The sequence below is a fragment of the Acinonyx jubatus genome, chromosome B4 (assembly GCF_027475565.1).
Source record: "Acinonyx jubatus isolate Ajub_Pintada_27869175 chromosome B4, VMU_Ajub_asm_v1.0, whole genome shotgun sequence".
NCBI lineage: Eukaryota > Metazoa > Chordata > Mammalia > Carnivora > Felidae > Acinonyx > Acinonyx jubatus.
Genome location: NC_069387.1, coordinates 65345571 through 65359899, shown reverse-complemented (window position 1 = coordinate 65359899; position 14329 = coordinate 65345571).

Genomic DNA, 14329 nt, shown 5'->3' with positions numbered 1-14329 from the left:
ATTGGAAATCACACTATAATTTCCTATGACGGAAGCATCATGGGGCAGTGAAGACAGTCATGGATTTGGAATCAGAGCAGCCGACCCAACCAGCTGATTGGGAAAGTTATAGAACTTTGCTGGGCTTCAGTTTCTCATAATTCTTATCTACAGAGTTGTTCAGATGATTGCATGAAAGAAGGTTTTTGAAAAGATATAACAGGACCTGATGCATAGGCAATCAATGAGAAATTATTCTCACATAAAAAATGTAATTCGATGTAAGATGAAGTAAGAAAAGCCTGATAGGGTTGAGTTCAAGTAGGTCGTGAAGGCAAGCTTTCAACTTCCTTTCTTATTCCTCAGAATATTTTAATGTTCTGTTTTAATGAAGTTCTATTAAGGTTAAAATTCATAATGTAATTATTTTTTGTTAGTCAAGCTGGTGTCTATTAAATTTTGGCTTTAATTAAACATCTTGGCTGGTATGAGTTAGGTCTATGAGTGCTGTTGAACAGATCAAAAGAAAAAGATTCAGATCTCAAATAAGAAATGAAAATCATTTAACTTATGTAAGGTTCAGGTATACATCATTGGTAACAATGACCAAATTTCTAAAAGCTTTCTTTCTTCAAAGCAAACCTAAAATAGGTACTTGAAAAAATGTCAGAAAATACTTCTCTAAAAGAAGATAAGAAAATTAAAGCTCAGAAAGCTAAAAGAAATTTAAAAGAAAATCAGGCTCAGAAAAAAGAAAACCAACATTGGTACAACTTTATTAACAGCAAAAGCTGATCTGCCATTACCCAGAGTGCCTTGTTGGCATTATTCCTTTGCAACGAAAGCATGCTGAATGCAGTGAATCAGACAGGTGGCCCTATGCGTGTTGCATATGCTCTGGTAATCGAACTGCAGTGGCCTCTTTCCTTCCTAGATCTGTTCTAAACACATATACCTAAATGCCCACACCTCTAGTCCAAATCTACCTTTTTTTTCCAGCAAAAATTCTGTAGTCCAATCAGGCCCATCCCCTGGCATGTATCTTACTCGCTCCTGCCTGTTCTTCTTTGCACATTTTTCTGTTTGCTACTCATCTACCTAAGGAAAGTTATACTTCTCAGTTTTCTTATGACATTTTCCAGCTTACTCTAGCCTCTTCTAGTCTTCTCTTTTTTTACCGCCACTCTATGGCACTTTCTATCTGTTTCAGGCATTTTGGCACATAATTATCTTGTGACATAGAATTCAGTATTTGTGTGGTGTATATAAATCTTTACACTCCCTCTTGCCCTACCCCCCCCCACCCCCAGGAAACACCTTGAGGGCAGGAATCCATATATATATTTAATTAACACTTATTATTTTTTACTGAACTGAAGAAAACAATTAATATCAAAAGTCTGGATTTCTTATTGCATTTCTATTTATTTCCCAAAGTTATAATATTTGAAAATATGTTAATATACAATAATAAATAAGCTTTCTGTTAGCATCTGGAAATGAGAATCTTCTTACCTCTTACTAAAAGTAATTATATCATCAGAAAATAAAGATTTTACACTGGCTTTGCTTCTTTTCTTTCTGCTTCTCTCGCTTCCATCTTCTATTTGCCACATGATATTTATTTTCTATCTACTGTACCAGGCTTTATGGTAGATGATTTATTTGAGTACCTTGCTTATTTTCTCCATTTTCCACATACCTTCTAGTTTCTAACATTCTCTAAAACTTTATTGTTCTACCTATAAAATGGAAACCATAATATCTCACAAAGTTATGGAAGGATTAAATGTCACTCCCTATACGCTTATCTATAAAGTACAACCATCCAACTTTTTATAGTCTTTCTTGCTTACATGATCTCTTAATTGAAGAACAAATGAACGATGCCATAAAACTGCAAGCACCTAGTTGTGGGAATAAGACATATTCCCTCTGTCTTTGTTGTTTCAAACAAATTCCAGAGAGATTTCTAAATGCAATTTTTAACTTATATCAGCTAACTGTAATAAGGGTTTAATATTTTCCATACAGAGAAGCAGTGATGTCATTTGTAAAATCACATGCTGTATGCTAAGAATGAAGGTAAATGTATCCATGCCTGAACTGAGGATATGCTCTGTAAAAGTGGCATGCTTATCATTGTATTTTGAGATTCCATTAGAACATGGGTAGGTCAGGGGCTTCTGGGTGGCTCAGTCAGTTAAGTGGTTAAGCATGTCTGATTCTTGATCTCGGCTCAGATCATTATCTCATAGATCCTGAGATCAAGCCCCGCCTCAGGCTGTGCACTGACAGTGTGGAGCCTGCTTGGGATTCTCTCTCTGCCCATCCCCAACTCATGTGTGTGCACATGCTCTCAAAAATAAATAAAGAAATAAACATTAAAAAAAAATTAAAAAAGAACATAAGTGGGTCAAAGTAAATTAAAATATAAAGGTATAATCTACTTTTTTTCTCTTACCTTTTCAAATAATATATTGATTTTTAATTCTTTTTTTAAAATTCTGCTCTTACGAAGTGTTTGAACCTGAGGGCATTAGAGACATTTGCTTGTAGATTGTTTTTTTTTTTTTTAATCAATTTCACAATCTGAACAGAATTAGGTGGAATCATCCCTGTGTTTAAGACATGAAAAGAAGATTTTTACATCTTAGAAGAATGACTGCTAATGCCATAACCACAGTTTTTTTGGGTTTTTTTGTTTGTTTTTTTTTTTTGTTTTGTTTTCTGAATCAAATTGCCAGGAGCACTGTAAGAGTTCAGGCTGCTGCTGATATACCTCCTTCTTTGGAAAGTTGTAAAATTGAGGAAACAGCTATTCTGAGCAAATTTTTTTTTTATATAACTAGAAGATCTTAACTTCACTGTTTCCATTAAATACTTCCACCCATAATTACATCCATCATCTCATTTTTCTCTAATTTGTTCAGAAAAACTTCATTTTCTGACCTTTTTCTATGCTCTGCTATAGTCCATTTATTTAGCAAGATGGGATTTTTGGGTTTTTTTACTTTTATGAGTGATAGGCACTTGATTTATGGAAACAATTGTGAATTGTTATTATTGTAAAAATTCTCTAGTGTTGATAAATGAAAACTGGCCTTGTAGTTCAGAACAAAAAAATTACTACATGATTTAGGAGAAGAATGTGAACTGAAAATTCTGTGTTTGTTTCCTATCTCTGTCTCTACTTTTTATTTGTATGTTGGGGGCAGGTTACCTTTCCTCCTTGAGTTTCGGTTTTGTCTTTAGTAAAACTGGAAAGATACTTCATAGGGATTTGATTATGTAGTGAATTGCAGGAGTTTGTTCTATACTAGATACTCAATAAATGTTAGTTGCGCCTTCTAACTATGTTTCCCTAAAATGTCTCATGACTTATAATAGGTTATTTGAAAAAGGTTTTGTCATTTTTATATTTCACTGGTGTTAACGGTGTTGGTTGTCCACGAGTGATGAATTTTGGATCTCTATGATTTTCAATTTCTGCCCAGAAAAAATATAAGCCAAAGAAATATTAAGGCATTGAGAACCTTGTTTTTCTACGTCTGACAAATAGTGTTCCAGAGACAAAAATTCATCAGATTCTGTTAGAGTCATTCCTAACTCAGGGCTCATTCAACTTATCCAATGACTCTGGGCAAAGATTTGTAATCTTGGGTCCATTGATGAGTTTTAGAAACTTTGTGAACCTCATCATACTATATTAATTTTCCTCCTTCAAGAGGCAGGACCCATGGTTTTTATCAGACAAAGGGTCTGTGAGCTGAAAGTTGTTAAAAAATACTACTTGTTTAGGTTTTCAAAATTACAGATGGCATGGAAACTTCAGAACCAGACAGTTAAAATACTAAATTTAACAAAGCTATTATAAAATAATTGAAGGACATCAGAACTGTAATTTTTCAGAACATGGATATTGGTGACATTGCTTCTCAAAGATGCTTCTGTATTAGACATAAGGGGATGTCTTGCGCTGGATGGAGAGTAAGCACATTATCACTGAAGGTAGGTTTACCTTCTGTGACCACAGAATTACTTTGCAAATCTTGGAAAGGGTTCCATAGCCTGTGATGTATATTGAAATGAGGTTGGTCTTTTTCATTGTTAATCTTCCTCATTTTTGCCCACAATCTTATCACGGGAGATTCATTCTTTACATTAAGAAGGCTGCCTTCTGAAAATATATATTAAGATACATACTTATGTAGAAATGATTCTTAAAAGTCTGTTCTGTGAGTTCTATCCTAAATATTATTTATCTCATACTAAACATGGTGTCTGCCTTAAAAAGAGGAGAGTCTAAAAGAGATAATGTATTGACATAAATAAATTGAAGTCAGAGTAGAAAGTGGCCAGAGCCACAGAAAACTAAATTAACAAAGGAGGAAAGATGAAGAAGAAATTACTACCTAAGTTGGCAGTGGGGTTGGGGTGGTTTTTTAAATATTTATTTACTTTTTAGACAGACAGAGAGAGTAAGCAGGGGAGGGGCCAAGTGAGAGGCGGACAGAGGAACTGAAGCAAGTTCTGTGCTGACAGCAGAGAGCTTGATAGGGGACTTTAACTCACAAACTGTGAGGTCATGATCTGAGCCATAGTCGAATGCTCAATTGACTGAGCCCTGGGATTAAAGTTTTAAGAGTAGGAAATGAATGGGGGAGATGTTGGTCAAGGAAACAAACTTTAAGTTATAAGATAAATACATTCTGGGGATCTAATGTATAACATGTTGACTGTAGTTAATAATACATTTCAAAAAATCATTAACCATGATCAAGTGGGATTTATTCCTGGGCTGCAAGGATGCTTCAATATTCCCAAATCAGTCAATATGATATACCATATTAATAAAAGAAAAGATAAGAACACTATTATCCTCTAGATAGATGCAGAAAAAACATTTGACAAAGTGCGTCCATTCATGATAAAAACCATCAAGAGGTTTAGAGGATTTAGAGGGAACATACCTCAACATAATAAAAGCTGTATATGAAAAACCCACAACTAATATCATCCTCAATGAGAAAAAACTGGGAGCTTTCCTCTGCAATCAGGAATAAGACAGGGATGTCCACTCTCACCACTGTTATTTAACATATTAGTGGAAGAATTAGCCACAGCGATCAGACAAAAAGAAAACGTATCCAAATTGGCAATGAAGAAGTCAAACTTTCACTATTTGCAGTTGACATGATACTCTATGTAGAAAACCTGAAAGTCTCCACCAAAAGAGTGCTAGAACTGATCAAAGAATTCAGGAAAGTAACAGGATACAAAATCAATGTTCAGGAATCTGTTACATTTCTATACACCAGTAATGAAGCAGCAGAAAGAGAAATTAAGGAATCAGTCCCATTTACAATTGCACCAAAAACTAATAAGACACCTAGGAATAAACCTAACCAAAGAGGTGAAAGACCTGTATGCTGAAAACTACAAAATACTGGTGAAAGAAGTTGAAGATGACACAAAGAAAGGGAAGGACATCTCATGCTCATGGATCATAAGAAGAAATATTGTTAAAATGTCTATACTACCCAAAGCAATCTACACATTTAAACATTTTTTAATGTTTATTTATTTTTGAGGAAGAGAGAGAGACAGAGAACGAGTGGGAGAGGGGAAGAGAGAGGGAGACACAGAATCTGAAGCAGGCTCTAGGCTCTGAGCTGTCAGCACAGAGCCCGATGTGGGGCTGGAACTCACAACTGTGACATCATGACCTGAGCTGAAATAGGAAGCTTAACTGACTGAGCCACCCAGGTGCCCCTCAATCTACACATTTAATATAATTCCTATCAAAATACCAACATTTTTCACAGAGCTAGAACAAACAGCCCTAAAGTTTGTATGGAACCATAAAGGATCCCGAATAACCAAAGCTATTTTGAAAAAGAAAACCAAAGCTGGACACATCACAAGTCCAGACTTCGGTTAAATTACAAAGCTGTAGTGATCAAAACAGTATGGTGTTGACACAAAAACAGACACATAGATCAATAGAATAGAATAGAAAACCCAGAAATGAACTACAACTATATGGTGAATTAATCTCTGATAAAGCAGGAAAGGATATGCAATGGGAAAACAGTCTCTTCAAAAAATGGTGTTGGGAAAACTGGACAGCTACATGCAAAAGAATAAAAGTGGACCACTTTCTTACACCACACACAAAAGTAAATTCAAAATGGATGAAAGACCTAAATGTGAGACCTCAAACCATAAAAATCCTAGAGGAGAATATAGGCAGTAACCTCATTGATATTGGCCATAGCAGTTTCTTTCCAGATATGTCTCCTGAAGTAAAGGAAACAAAAGCAAAAAAAAAAAGCTATTGGGATTTCATCAAAATAAAAAAAACTTCACAGCAAAGGAACGGCCAACAAAACTAAAAGGTAACCTATGGAGTGGGAGAAGATGTTTGCAAATGACATAGCTGGTAAAGTGTTAGTATCCAAAATATATAAAGAACTTACCAACTCAACATCCTAAAAACAAAATAATCCAATTTAAAAAATGGGCAGAAAAAATGAACAGACATTTTTCCAAAGAAGACATACAAATGGCCAACAGACACATGAAACAATGCTCAACACCAATCATAATTAGGAAAATACAAATAAAAACTACAATGATATATAACTTCATACCTGTTAGAATGGCTAAGATCAACAACACAAGAAACAACAGGTGTTGGCAAGGATGTGGAGAAAGGGAAACCCTTTGGCATTGTTGGTGGGGATGGAAACTAGTGCAGCTACTCTGGAAAACAGATGGAGGCTCCTCAAAAAGTTAAAAAAAGAACTACCTTAGAATCCAGCAATTGCACTACTAGGTATTTACCCAAAGAATACAGAAACACTAATTCAAAGGGATACATGCACCCCTATGTCTATAGCAGCATTATCTACGATAGCCAAATTATGGGAATAGCCCGAGTGTCCATTGAGTGATGAATGGATAAAGAAGATGTTGTATATATGTACAATGGAATTCTACCGAGAGATGAAAAAGAATGAAGTCTTGTCATTTGCAATGACATGGATGGAGTTAGAGAGTATTATGCTAAGTGAAAGCAGTCAGAGAAAGACAAATACCATATGATCTCATATGTGGATTTTAAGAAACAAAACAAATGAGCAAAGGGAAAAAAAGATAGAGGGAGGCAAACCAAGAAACGAACTCAACTATAGAGAGCAAACTGATGGCTGCCAGGGGGGAGGTGGGTGCGAGGATGGGTAACATAGGTGATGGAGATTAAGGAGTGCCCCTGTTGTGATGAGCACTGGGTGATATATGGAATTGTTGAATCACTATATCGTGCACCTGAAACTAATATTATGCTATATGTTAACTGGAACTGGAATTTAAATAAAAACTAAAACAAATAATACTGTAGAAATTTCTTATGAGAGTAGGTCTTAACTGTTCTCACCACACACGCACACACACACACACACACACACACACACACAGAGAGAGAGATAATTATGTGAAGTGATGGATTAATTTGATTGTGGTAATCATTTCACAATGTATATCAAATTATCACATTGTATACCTTAAATGCATATAATTTTATTTGTCAGTTACACCTAAATAAAGCAGGGGGGAAAAGAAGAGTGGGAACAGAAGACTAGGAAGAAAGGAATCTATAGAGGAAGACGCATACAAACTAGCCTTCGAAAGAGGCAAGGTATATTTGAATATTAGGTAAAAAGGCCTTTCAGGAAAAGGAAACATTGTATTTGGGAATATTAAGACAGGAAATTTGTGACCTATATGGAGTATGGTACTTGTGGCACAGGATATTCTAGGAAAATAGCTAAAAGTAATGAAGATTCCAAGAACCACAAGCAGAGAACCTCTTAAGTTATAGAGCTTTTTAATCCATCTTGAAGATTGTCCATATAGTATCTGAAGATAGTCCATATAGTTGGGTCTTTTGAGGACTTTATGTCAGCATAGTTCACCCACATGGCCTTTCTATTCACAGTTTCTTTGACAACACCAAGAAAATACAGACCTATTACCCCCTGTTTGAGATTTTTACTCAATAGTAAGAAAAAACTCAAGGAAAGAGAATTCAAAAGAAACACTTACAGATCGTGAAAATGATAAAGAGGGTGAGAACAAAGGTCTTTCTGGTTGGATGCTGGCTTGTCCCAGACCTCGCTGTTTAGGGGGAAGGTGACATTAGAAAACTTCTAGTTTGGCTGTGGACATTTTACAGTTGTGGAACTAAAGATACACAGTTCTATTCTCATCTGACATTGGCCCATGGTAGAAATATGGATGTAGGTATTCTCTTAAAGGATCGCTGTCGGCTCTGTCTTGCAAATTAGACCATTTGCTTGAATATGAAAGAAGGGACCAACCTGATGAAAGGCAAGTCATTTAGTGTCATTGAATTGTTCAAGGTGTAGTGACTAATCATGTATATCATTCCTTTTGTTATATTATTTTTTACTTATACAACTGCATCTGATTTGAAGGGAATAATTAAAAGATGATTTTGGGAAATAAGACTGATTCTATGGGGATGGGGTGAAGGTAAGGCCCTAAGACCGGTGAGCCATCTTATGTTTTCTCCAATAATAAGTGGAAATGAACTTTTCAAATTCCTTATTTCTATAATTATTCAGCAAAACAGAAGAATACCCAACTATACAATCAAAATTAATCTGTCTTATTGAGATGCATGCCCACACACACATTTTGGGAGTAGGGACAAAAGAATCCAAATGAGTGTCCATGATGATCCATTAAATTGTCTTTTAGTATAGATCCTCTCTCACTCTCCAGAGGCTACCTAGGTCATTATTGTGGGTTGGATCCAGTAAGTAGGCTCTCTTTAGAGCAAAATTCAGAGCATAGATAGGTTCAACTTTCAAGTGTTTGGAGAGCAGAGAGATACATATATCCACAGTGGGAGCAAGTAGCATCATGCTACAAAAGGTTAGAGTTTTGTTTTGTTTTAAAGCTCAGAGTTTTTATTATCCTAGTGTCTTAATCCTAGATGTGATCACTGCACTCACTGGCACAGCCACCTGCATCCAACTGGCTATAAGCTTTATTTATACAGTGCAGTGGGGAAAGTTGGTTTGCTTAGAGTATGTAAGTTACAATGACTATTTCTTTTTGAGTTTTATCAGTACACATTTACATACCAGAGAATGATAGGTATTTGAATTTGTATATTGTACAAAAGTTGTAGAAAGCAGATTTCTTCAGACCTAAATGGTATTCTGTAGGAGTGAGTCATCACTGGTTTTTAGTATCTCGTTAAAAGTTGGAGGTATACATTGGGGTTGCCAATATTACCAGTTGCTTGCAAATGAATTTTTAATGACAGCCTGACCTGAGGATGTGAACAAATGATTGAAATTCAAATAGCTCATCAGAAATACCAGTTCTGGATAGGCTAATATATGCAGCATGAGGCTGGAAAAGACAACACAATTTTATTCAGAGTTCACAGAGAGTTATAAGAAGTTAATGCAAGACTTAGCTTCTACTAGCTTTGATGTATATTTATAAGGTATTTCCTCTTTTTTCTGTCATTAGTGGATGAAATAAAATGTTTTATTAAATTCTGATTGGACTCAGACTGGGCAAAGGTGATGTTATCTGTTAGGGGAGTGGAAAGCAGTTAGAGTTTCAGGCTGCATGTCCTCAATTTATTTAGGATTCAATGTCTATAAGATCTTTTTAATTTTTTTTTTCCTAAAGAGAATGTCTTGAATTAGCACAGAAGATGATTTGGCCAACTTGATGAATTTATGGTGTATGAGAATGAGATCCATTTTTACCATGAAGCATTTTGTGAGAGATCTCAGTTTGCAGAAAGCTTTCTATTGAAGTCCGTAAGTATTTCCCCTCAATTTAGGCCAGAACATTTCCCCACTGTTGTTCAGAAGGAGGAATTGATATAAAAATGATAGTGAAGTATTTATCAGATTAGTAACACAGGAAGAAAGCTTTCAAGTTACATGTAGTTCCCAGTCTGTTGCTTAGCTTCCTGAGTTCAACTTTCTTCCTTTCAAAAGTTTCTATAAAATATACATATGGGTTAAAAATAATTAATTATAATTCTCCTTTCAGTTGCTATAGCAATGGCAGTTCCTTCATGCATCCTGTGTTCCTTCATGCCCTTCTGAATTAATTTAGCACAAAGCAGCTCAATTTTAGAAATAAAGTCCTTTGAAAATAGGTGTCAAGTATTATTTATGGTGTCCAGATGAGAATATCTACAGACTTACTGAGGGGCAATGGCCTTGTGACTATGATTACAAGGTAGAGGCTGGACCCTCTTTCCTACTATGAACATTCTATTTTGAGAGCAACCAGTGGGAGTACAGATTGAGAAATATATAGAATAATATTCAGAATCCTTTTTCAGTAATTGTACACCAAAAAATAGATTCAGAACCTCTTTATTCTCTTCTTTCCCACCGCACTATATTGTTACTTGAATCTTTTTTTCCGATTATACATAAAGGGAAAAATAGGAATGTTAAAATGATTGTGGTAAAAATGACTTCCAAAATTCTGAAAAACAAAGAGTATTACTTTTGGCACTTAGTGTAATTGTAATGTAGTAAACGATAGGTCATCTGACCATTCTAGAACACAAGCACCCTTCTTCACTTGCTAGATTTGTTCCTACAGCTGTCTGTAATTGCGTTTGAAGTAGACTGTATTTTAATAAAGTAAAACATTTCAAATATTTGTATAATTGCAGATAATAATTTATTAATTTAAGAGAGGTTAAAAAAAACAAATACATTTTTCTACTTTAGGGAAAAATAGTTTAAATTTTATCAAAAAATCATAACCCAAATCTTTGATGCTATTTATTGGCATATGAGAAAATTAAAATAATAAATTGAAGGGAAGACATATCAACCATCTCTCTCTGATATTGACTATTTGGATTTATTAACCAAAGTTTTGGTTCACCTATCAGTTATCTTTATTGAAATGAAATGGAACCTATTAATAGAACTCTAGCTCTTATAAACAATAAAATAACTTAAGAAATTCAAGCCATTGTGTGTACCTAACTTTACTGTATCAGGGTTCAACTAGAGAAGCAGAACCAGTAGGAGATATATCTGTGTTACAGGGTTTTGATCTATGTGTGAACTAGTCGGCCCTCCAAATATCCCTTAAGAATCTCTGTTATGGTCCACTCTAACTGGAAACATACAAGAAAAGAAATTCTGGGAGATCTAGTTCACCCTAGGCAAGCTGACACATGACAGAGCCACCACATGTAGTTTGAGATTTAAATGCTTTCTTTTTTATTCTGAGAGAGAGAGAGAGAGAGAGGGCACAAATGAGTGAAGGGCAGAAAGAGAGGGAGAGAAAGAATCCCACAGGGACAGAGAGAGAGAAAGAGAAAGAGAGAGAGAGAAGTGAGAAGCGGGGCTCACCCAAAGTGGGGCTTGTGTTCACCCAATGTGGGGGTTGACCTCATGAACCGTGAGATCATGACCTGAGCCCAAGTCAGAAGCTTAACTGACTGAGCCACCCAGGCATCCCAAGATTAAAATACCTCCTTTAAACCTTTAGGAGTTAAAAACAACATAAAGTGCCTCAATCTCTCTCACGTTTCTTGTGTTTGATCTTTTATTTTTAATGTAGTTTAAAAAATCAACTATTAGAACTATTAATAAAACAATTTGGCAAATGCTAAACAAAATATTGCCTCTGAAAATAATGATCATAAGCCATATAGTAATATAAATCATATATATATGCATTGCTATTATTATTTGGCAATATAATCTAATGCTTCAAGATCTTTTAAATTTGATAGTTGGAAGAGTTTGAATGCTGGCTCAGTGTCCAGCTAATTAAGTGAAATTAACCTCCATTTCCTCCTATAGGAAACGAGGACAATCATACCTATTTCCTAGGATTACTAGGAGGTTAGTTGGGATAATATATGTAAAGCCCTTAGCATAGTTTCTGGTACACAGTAGTTGCTCAATAAATTATAATAATTATTATTAACAGTAGACTGTTCATCATTATTTTGTAAACATTTTTCTGCTTTTACTTGAAAAGCAGTGATTGATAGCTTTGATCCTATTTTGTTCAAATAAAATTTCTGACAGCACCCTGCCAGAAGGTGAATATAGAGACACTAAAGACATACTTTTGATACCTCACTGGTTTTTCAAGTCTATGAATTCTAAATCCTCAGTGCTGACATAAGCTTTCTGCTCTCACTCAGGGCTGATTGATTTCAAGTCTAGTGGGCAGCAGCGAGAAAAGCACCTGGTGAGCAGTAAGCAGGTGGAAAAGCCCGTGTTCAGACAGAAGGCTGCTATTTCCAAACACGCACTTTCTTGTCCTTGTCATTCCTGTGCAAAGCCACTTTATTTGTAGATGGCCAAGAGCCTGAAGCCAAATAAAAAGCAAATGCAATTAGGGGAAATGGATAAAATTTCCTTATGTAAGACTGACCTTTTTTTTTTTTTTCTTTTTTTACTGTCCAGCCTGCAGAAATTGCAATTGTTTGTAGCAGGAAGTAATAAGAGCAAGGGAAATTGTTCTGGCTCTATACTATAAAACGGGTGAAAGAGGCAATTTGTAATCCACAGTGGGTTTGTTTCATGTGCCTGGTGAAGAAATGTTGTGCTTGTTTATGGCCCTTTAAGCCATGAGCATGAACTTAAATCCCTCTGCTTTCTGTCAACACTATCTATTCTAGGAGAGCCATTCTATTGTAGGGAAACAAATCTAAAATTTGGTTAAGGAAGAAATAGATTTATTTAACAAAACTTGTTCTTACGTTAAGGCATTTTAAGAGCATGGAGCTGTGTATGCGGCGTAAGGAAGATGGCGATTAAGGGGAGAATTTTAACTCTTACCTTCACAGCAACTGGCATCAAGCATTCCTAAAGGATGCTTGAGGATGACCTCAATGGTATTTAAGGGAGAGTGGAAGTTATTAGACTTGGAATCAGAACATCTAACTTTGAGCTACAGTTCTGCCCCCTGGTTTTCAACCTAGTACTAATCACTTACAATCTCAGGCTATGGCTTCCTCCGATATAACATGGGAATGATAACACTTGTTTCTGTTCATCACATAATATTTCTGGGAAGAGTAAATAATGTAATAAAACACTACCCAGGTATATATTGCCATGTATGCAGACAGTTTACCCTGGCAGTAAACTAACAATGGTTTTAGTTTCTACTACTAAATTAGCAATTAAGAAAGAAAAGTAGAACTAAGGAACTAGAAAATGCCTCAAAGTAAGCATTCAAACTTTACGAATAACGAATTCATAATATTTGAATTATGCCGAATAATGGCATATTGTTGTTTGTAGGGTCGGCATTTACTGCATAAGGCTAATGGGTTCAATGCTTTCTATTTAACGGTATTTATAATATTTTATGCCGTGTATATAAGGTTATCTATATAATTACATATATTAATTATATATATAAATATATACATTTATATAAATATAAGTATATATTATCTATATAATAATTATATGTTACTTATAATGATACCGCTTGACATTTCAGGACTAGATGCCTAGAGAATTCTGGATGAGTGTAGGGTTGAGTGACAGCCCTGATGTTCTTCACTTAGCATGAGGAAGGCTCATGACATATATTAGAACTAATGGTACAGGGAAGCTGTCACATGTATAACTTCGGCTTCCGTGTTTGTACTGCTTCCTGCTGTTCCATATACTCTGTGTTGTTGTTTTGGTTTTTGTTTTGTTTTGTTTTTTCATTTTTATTTGAGTCTCTCCACCGGTCTGAACTCCATGCTCTCCGAGGTTCTGGTTTGTAGGCCTTCCAGCATATCCTGTTGTTTGCATAGCTGTTGTATCATGGCTGCTTCCTTCTCCTAATTTCTTCACTCTCTTTTTTTAAGTTTATTTATTTTTGAGAGAGACAGACACAGAGCAAGTGGGGAAGGGGAAGAGAGAGAGAGGGAGAGAGAGAGAGAGAGAGAGAGAATTCCAAGCAGGCTCCACACTGCCAACACAGAGACCCACGCAAACCCACAAAGCCACAAGATCGTGACCTGAGAGGAAACCAAGAGTCCGATGCTTAACCGACTGAGCCATCCAGGCACCCCCTCTTCACTCTTTTAGGGGAGGTGCTTGGTGTGCTATTGATAGGGTGCAAATAAAACATTCACCAGTTATTACAAGGTGAGAATGAAAGAAAATAGATTTAAAAGATAGCAGAGATTAACATTAAATGTGCTCATACAAAACTCATTTGGCTACGGTCTGGAGGAGTCAACTGACAAGGTCTTTGCTGTTCGCAGAAGACGAGATAAATCTGCATCTGGCAA